This window comes from Macrotis lagotis, chromosome 3 (assembly GCF_037893015.1).
Source record: "Macrotis lagotis isolate mMagLag1 chromosome 3, bilby.v1.9.chrom.fasta, whole genome shotgun sequence".
Taxonomy (NCBI): domain Eukaryota; kingdom Metazoa; phylum Chordata; class Mammalia; order Peramelemorphia; family Peramelidae; genus Macrotis; species Macrotis lagotis.
The window spans coordinates 9,140,711-9,149,024 of NC_133660.1; positions in this window are offsets into that span (position 1 = coordinate 9,140,711).

The window sequence follows — 8,314 nt, forward strand, 5'->3', positions numbered from 1 at the left end:
ATGAATGAACAATGATAAAGGACTTAAGAAGGATAAACTGCTTACATCAAATATGGAAGATGATACATGAACCCTCTGAATGCCATAATTATTAGAATTCATAAAGGAGTCCAACTAAATAAAGCCTGGGAGTGGTTCTGTTGTCTTGATGGTTGTAAGAATGGAAAGAAAAGGAAAAAGAAAAACACTGAGAGGAAGGGGGGAAAAAAAAGATTAGGGGAAATAATCTCACATAATCAGGGTACACAAGTAGAATAAGAGTGGGTGGGGGAAGCGGTTAACACTTGAACTTCACTCTGATCTAAATTGATCAAAGAAGGAAGAGTAAACACAAACATACACACACAGGCACAGAGCACAGCACAGAAATGGGTATAGAACTTCATTTCACTCAACAGGGAAATAGAAAAAGGGAGAATTATAGAAAGGATAGATTAAGGGGAGGAGGAAGGGAATTAGTCCTAAGCAAAACTCTAAGGCTGTATAAAAATAGTTTTAACTCTTTTTGAGGTGGAAAAGATGGGAATTTGAGGGAATGTCCATAAATTGGATAATGGATGAATAAGTTATAGCATATCAATGTGAAGGAATACTGAGCTCTGATCAGCATAATAACTAATGATGAAATAGGCTATATACTTCCTGATAGAGCAATGAAGAGACTGAGAATGCCAATGTGGGGGGGGGGGGGGGATATGGTCAATGTGGAAATTTGTTTGGATTGACTCTAATGGCTTTTGTTTTTCCTGTAGAAATGGGTAGAGTGAGAGGGTGAGAAAGTAGATCTTGGGTGATTAAAACAAAATGCAGAACAAAACAGGAATAATAAGGAAAGCAATGATGATCATAATAATGTGAAGGAAAACAACTTAGAAATATTTTATAACTCCGATAAATATAATGATCAGTCATGACTACAGAAAACTAACTTAGAAACATGCTTCCTACCCCATTGACAAAGAGGTAATGGAGTTGAGGTGCAGAATAAAATGTACATTTTCAGATATTTTCATTTGTTTTACTTGACTTATTTGTTATAACAAGAGATTTTGGAGAATCACTAAGGAAATTCATATCATCATTTAGTTATCACCATGTTAAATTAATATTATATTTAACCATAAGGAAATTCATGTTATTATCATATAGTTATGAGCATGTTCAATTCAATATATATTTAAAACAAACTATGTAATACAAGTTCAGGATTTCATATATAATCTGATCTTTGGTTCTGTGCAAATTATCAAGTTTGTGTATTTATCATCATAAAATTTTTTAAGATGAAAATATGAAGAGGGAGAAAATAGTTACAGTTGGGGAGATCAAGGAGGAAGTGGCATTTTTGATTGGATCACATCTTACAGACATACCCCTGTTATATTGTTTAAAATAGGATTTTTCTCAAAGGCAACAAAGCTATTCCTGGGTACATTTTTATTAATCACTCTTTTTATTTAAAGTTCATGCCAACATGACTAAAAAGGAGAGGGAAGATTATCAACTCAATGAAATAGTAAATTAATAAGGTTAAATAAAAGCAGAAGAAATAAAAATAATTATCAGAACCAGCTAAACAGTTTTATGCTAACAGAACAATGAATACAAAAGAAATAGACTATCAAAATCATAAAATATAAAATTAAGAGAAGTCCAAGTGGCTATTTTAGATAATCTAATCTCAGTAAGGGAAATAAAAGTGGTTAGAAAGGAGCTACTAAAGGGGATAATCAATTTATAGCAAAATTCAATCAAACTTTTAGAGAACAATTATCAATACTACAAAAACTATTTTTGAAAATATGAGACAAATATACCTAATATATTAACCAGGGAAAGAAAAAGACAAATAAAGAGAAATGTAGACTATTGTTATTAATGATAAAGATTATTTTTTAAAATCTTTTCCAAACAGAAACTGATCTATAAAATCATTCATTATGACTAAGTTGTATCTATGCTAGGAATCCAAGGTTAATTCAACATCAGAGAAACTGACAGCATATTAAATGACAATATGACAATCATATTAAGCATTAATATGATAATGATTATTAAAAACAAAAACATAAAAACCTACACCATTACTTTAAAAGAAAAATCCTTGAAAAAGTACAACTACAAAGACCAGTCCTAGAAAATCTCTCTTAAAATATAATAAATGTATCTAAAACCAAAACTGAACAACAAATGAAATGGAAATATATGAGTAAAACAAGGTTGTCTACTTTCCCCACCATATGTGACAGAGATCTAGAAATCCTAAGAAGAGTAAAAAAGACAAGAAAGGAATTAAAGATCCCTTCCAATCCTTTCTCTTCTTCCCAAATCACTATGGCTGTCATTGTTTAGTCAATAATAGGCTGTCCTCATTTCTTACCTACTAGCATTGCCTCGGTCAAACTGAGATCTGGAAAAGGCCTTAGCTTAATAAAGCCAAGGCCTTCCATTGTAATTGAGTCATTTCCAGCCATCCAGATCTACATCTTGCCACTTGACCCATGTAACTCTGTAGGAGAAAGTGAGTCTGGTGACTTTGCACAGTCTTCCCTCACTGAAATCCAATTCATTTTTAAGTCTAAGCATCACTTTCCTGATTCCAGGGTCCTCTTCAAGAACAAAGGACAAACAACAATAACAATATTGAAAACAGGAAAAACTATTCCCCAAAAGAGAAGTGAGATGATAAGAACACATGGTGGGTGGGTTGGTGGGTTGGTGGGTTGGTGGGTTGGTTGGTGGGTTGGTGGGTTGGTGGGTTGGTGGGTTGCTTGGTGGGTTGGTGGCTTGGTGGGTTGGTGGGTTGGTGGCTTGGTGGGTTGGTGGGTTGGTTGGTGGGTTGGTGGGTTGGTGGGTTGGTGGGTTGCTTGGTGGGTTGGTGGCTTGGTGGGTTGGTGGGTTGGTGGGTTATTCTTCATTCTTGAAGAGGACCAAAAAATGTCACTATTGGGTTACTATATTAGAGTGTATCAAACTGTAACTGATCAGACCAATAAGAACTCCAAATGGTCTACCACAGGTTGGGAACAAATAGGCCATATGAACATAGTTCTCAAAAGAAGAATTGCAAATGGTTGATAACCATATGAAAGAATGCTCCAAATCATTAATAGTAAAAGAAATGGGAATCAAAATAACCCTGAGGTTTTTACATTGATAAAGATGGCAATAGTAAAGATTGGAGGAATTGTGGAAAGATAAATACAGTAAGGAATTGTTCATAGGGCTGCAAATTAGTATAACCATTCTGGAAAACAATTTTGAATTTTGCAAATAAAGTAAAATTTCCATACCTTTTGAATAAGGGATTCTATTGTTAGGCAAATATTTCAAAAAAGTCATTGATTAAAAGAAAATCCCAATATGCACAAAACTATAACAGCATTCTTTGTGGCAGCAAAAAACTGGAAACAAAAGAGATGTTCATCAGTTGGGAAGTGAATAAACAAATCGTGACACATGAATGTAAAAAATATTATTGTGCTGTGAAAACGAAACATATGATGAATACAGAGAAGCACAGAATGATGTGAACTGATATACAATGAAGTAAGCAGAGCTGAAAAAACAATACACAACAATTACAATAAAGAAAATAGAAAGAACCCCCAAAATAATTGAAAATGAATGTTGCAAAAGTAAAAAGAATACAGGTAGCCCCCAAAAAAGAAATATGAGAAGCTAATTCCCCTAATTCCTTTGCAGAGGTGGGAGGTCCCACAGGTAAGAAATATTTAATAGATTTTCAGCCTTTATGAATACTTGATTGGATTTGTTGATTCCCCCCTTCTTCTTTTTCTTTTTTCCTTTTTCTTTAAAAGAGTATGTGTGGGGGCAGCTAGGTGGCACAGTGGATAGAGCACCAGCCTTGGCGTCAGGGGGATCGGAGTTCAAATCCGGCCTCAGACACTTAATAATTACCTGGCCACGTGAGCTAATCTTAATCACATTGCCTTGCAAAAACAAAACAAAACAAAGAGTATGATGGCTTTCTAGGGGAGAGAAAATTTTGATGATATGGAAACAAAAGAAATTTCTCTCTAGAGGATTCGATGTCCCTTATTATTTAGTCATTTTCAGTTATGTCTGACTCTTTGTGACCCCATTGGGTTCTCTTGGCAAAGATGCTGGAGTGGTTTGACATTTTCTTCTTCAGCTCATTTTCCAGATGAGGAAATTGAAGGGCAAAGGAGGAATTGAAGAAGAAAATGACTTGCCCAGGGTCACACAGCTGGTACATATCTGAAGTTGGATTTGAACTCAGGTCTATCCTGACTCTTGGCCTGGCACTCTATCCACTGTTCCACCCAGTTGTACCCCTTGCCTGTTACTCTTGAACTATCAAACTTGCAATTACCCATGTTGCCCTAGGCATCTCTTTTCTCTACAAGAAAACTAGATTCTGGGATCACACTGTCTAGGGAATTCAGACTCTCCCACCTGCTATCCAGAATTTTGGGGTACAGAAAATAAAATTATCTTCATATTTCTTCCACAGGATGCATGCAAACACAAATCTCTTATGTCCAGGTGCTTCTGCTATAACATGAAATTGCTAAAGGGGAGTAGAAAGATAAATCCCTTCATCTATTTGTTAAAATCTACAAGAGGCACAAGACCAAAGATAAATTTCTTCATCTGAAAACTTCCTGTTCACATCACTGAGTCATTTATCAGTTAAGGAACACTGTCATCCTATTTTTGAAGGGATCCCATAGAGCATCTATTCAACATTATGGAAATCTGAATCTTGAAGAAATTGTTTATAGTAATATAAAAAAATGTTCCACACATCTAGGTAATTATTAAGTGTCTGAAGCTGGATTTGACCTCAGGTACTCCTCTGACTCCAGGGCCAGTGCTCTATTCACTGCACCACCTAGCAGCCCCCACCAAACTTTCATCTAGCAATGCCACTAGGAGGTTTTTATCCCAAAGAAATCACAAAAAAGGGGTAAAGACCCACCTCTACAAAAATATTTATAGTAGCATTTTTTGTAGCATCAGGGAATTGTAAACTGGGGAGATGCCTAACAATTGGGTAGTGGCTGAACAAGTTCTGGTAGATGAAGAGCATGGAATATTATTGCTCTATAAGAAATGATGAGCAGGCAGATTTCAAGAAAAACCTGAAAAGATTTACCTGAACTAATGCTGAGTGAAGTGAGCAAAACCAGAACAACACTGTGAACCTTAATAGCCACATTGTTCAATGATCAATTATGCTGGACTTAGCTCCTCTCAGTAAGTCAACATTAAAAGACAATTCTAAAAGATCTGTGTGATGGAAAAATGCCATCCATATCCAGAGAAAGAACGATGGAATCTGAATGAAGATCAAAGCATATTACTTTCACCTTTTAATTTTTTTTGCTTTTTCCTTCTACCCTTTAATGTGATTTTTCTTTCACAGTGTGACTAATATGGAACTATGTGTATCACAATTGTACATATATAACCTATATTGGATTACTTGTTTTCCTAAAGTAGAGGGAGGGAAGAATGGGAGGGAGAAAACTTTACAAAAATGAATATTGAAAACTACCTTTAAATATCATTAAAAATTAATAAAAATGAATCACACAGAAAAAGGCACTAATGAAAAAGAAAAAAAGAAAAAAAGAGATGACTTTCAGAGTGGGGTCGTAAGGTTAAGACAATATTCTCAGGGCATTGTTAGAAGCTCCCCATATACCTTCAGTTGCCTTAATGGATAGGACAAAATGACAAAATGATGTTATCACGGGGCAGAGCCAAAATGGCGACAGGAGAAGAGCCTCTCTAGGTGCTGTCTCCAAAATATTTCAAAAAAGCTTAAAATTATGACTCTAACTAAATTTTCGAGAGAGAGAATCCACAGAAAGATCCAGTGAGGCAATTTTCCAGCCCAAGGTAACTGGAAAATAGTGAGAAAACTGTGTTCCACAAGGTTGGAGGGGAGGCAACTGATCAGAGAGAGGGAACTTCAGCCTCCCAGGAACAGTCCAGGGCACCTGGGAGCACAGCAGAAGCAGTTTCCTGACCTGCATCCCAGGAAGCATCAAATACAACTGGGAAGATCAGCAGGGAGACCTCTGCCAGAGCAAGCATGAAGCCCAGGCCCTCAGCTTGGCTGCAGCACTCATGCAGTCTGGATCCCAGGAGACAGAAGCAGGCCCCTGGAAGCACCCAGCAGGAGCCTCCAGGCAGCTGTACCTGAGTGCTCAGTCCATGGAAGGTAAGGGAATGGAGGGAGACTGCTGAGGTCTGTCCTCTGCATCTGGAACAGGACTTTGAGACTTTGACCACATTCAGACCCTGGTCGCAGTCTAGACCCCCTCCCATAGAGCAGGAACCCCCCCCCCCCCATAGACCCCGTGGCAGAGGGGTATGCTTGTGGTCATTCACAGACCAGGAGAGCAGTCAGAAACTCACACACTGAGGTACTTGTAGGGGTGTTCCAATAATACTCAAAAGCTCAGGAAGCACCCCAAAACCAGACACAGACTGAGGAAATGAGTAAACAGGATAAAAAAGGGAACCTGATCATGGACAATTACCTTGGTCCCATGGAAGACCAAAATATTCAATGTGAAGATGAGAAAGTCCAAGCTTCCATGGAAGACCAAAATATTCAATGTGAAGATGAGAAAGTCCAAGCTTCTGTATCTAAAGATTCCAAGAAATATGGAAGTTGGGCTCAGGCTATGATAGAGCTCAAAAAAAGATTTTGAAGTTCAACTAAGGAAGATAGAAAAAAAATTGGGAAAAGAAATGAGAGATGCAGAAAAACCATGAAAACAAAGGAGATCAAAAAGAATGTTGAATAAAATAACACGTTAAAAACCAGCTTAGGTGAAATGAATAAAACAGTTCAAAAAGTTACTGAGGAGAAGAATGCTTTAAAAAAGCAGAATTGGCCAGATGGAAAAAGAGATAAGAAAACTCTCTAAGGAAAACAAATCCTTCAGATGTAGAATGGAGCTAAAAGAAGCTAATGACTTTGAGAGAACTCAAGACACAATAATTCAACACCAAAAGAATGAAAAATTAGAAAACATGAAATATCTCATTGAAAAAAAACAACTGATCTGGAAAACAGATCCAGAAAAGATAATTTTAAAATTATTGGTCTACCTGAAAGTCATGATCAGGAATACAGTCTTGACTTCAGTTTTAAAGAATTCCTACAGGAAAAGTGCCCTGATATCCTAGAAGTAGAGGGCAGAATAGAAACTGAGAGAATCCACTGATCTCCTCCAGAGATAAAAAAAAAAAACCAGGAATATTATAGCCAAGTTCCAGAACTCCCAAGTCAAAGAGAAAATAGTACAAACAGCTAGAAGAATACAATCCAGATATTTTGGAGCTGCATTCAGGATCACACAGGACTTAGTAGCAACTACATTAAGGGCTCATAGGGCTTGGAATATAATATTCCAGAAGGCAAAAGAGCTTGGAATGCAACTGAGAATCAACTACCCAGCAAAACTGAATATACTCTTCCAAGGGAAAAGATGGACTTTCAATGAAACAGGGGAATTTCAAATGTTCCTGTCGAAATTACCAGAGCTGAACAGAAAGTTTGACCTTCAAGTACAGGACTCAGGTGAAGCATAGAGAGTGAACGAGAATGATAAATTATGAGGGATTTAATAATGAGGAACTACATGTATCCTGCATGGAAAGATGATGTTGATAATACTTATATGAAACTTCTCATTTAATAGAGCAGATAGAAGGAGCTCTTTTAAATGAGGCACAGAAAAGAGCTGAATTTGAAGATATAATATATTGTAAAAAATGGAGTCAATGGGTGAAAGGGAAATGTACTGGGAGTAAGAGAAAGGAGAGGTAGAATAGGTTAAGATATTTCATATAAAAGATATTTCATGTAGCTTTTGCAATGGTATGGAAGAGGGGAAGGTGAGGGAGAATGAGGGAGCCTTCATTCTCATTGGAAATGGCTCAGAGAGGAAACAGCATAAACACTCAACAGGATATAGACATCTAGAAGAAAAAGGAGAGAACGGGGACAGGGGGATGGGAAGGGGATGTGGGTGATAGAGGAGAAGGTAGATCATAGGAGAGGATAGTCAGATATAACATATTTTTTTTTTACTTTTTACAAGGTGCTGGGATTGGGTGGTCTGTCCAGGCCATGGGACTGGGTAGTTGCTGGGTCTCTGGGTTGGGATGTAGGTTTGGGACCTCTTGGCCCCAGGGCTGGTGCTCTGTCCATTGTACCATTTGACTGCCTCACAGCACATTTTTGAAGAGGGACAGAGTGAAAGGAGAGAGAAATATAATAGATGGTAGTGGGGAGGAATAGATG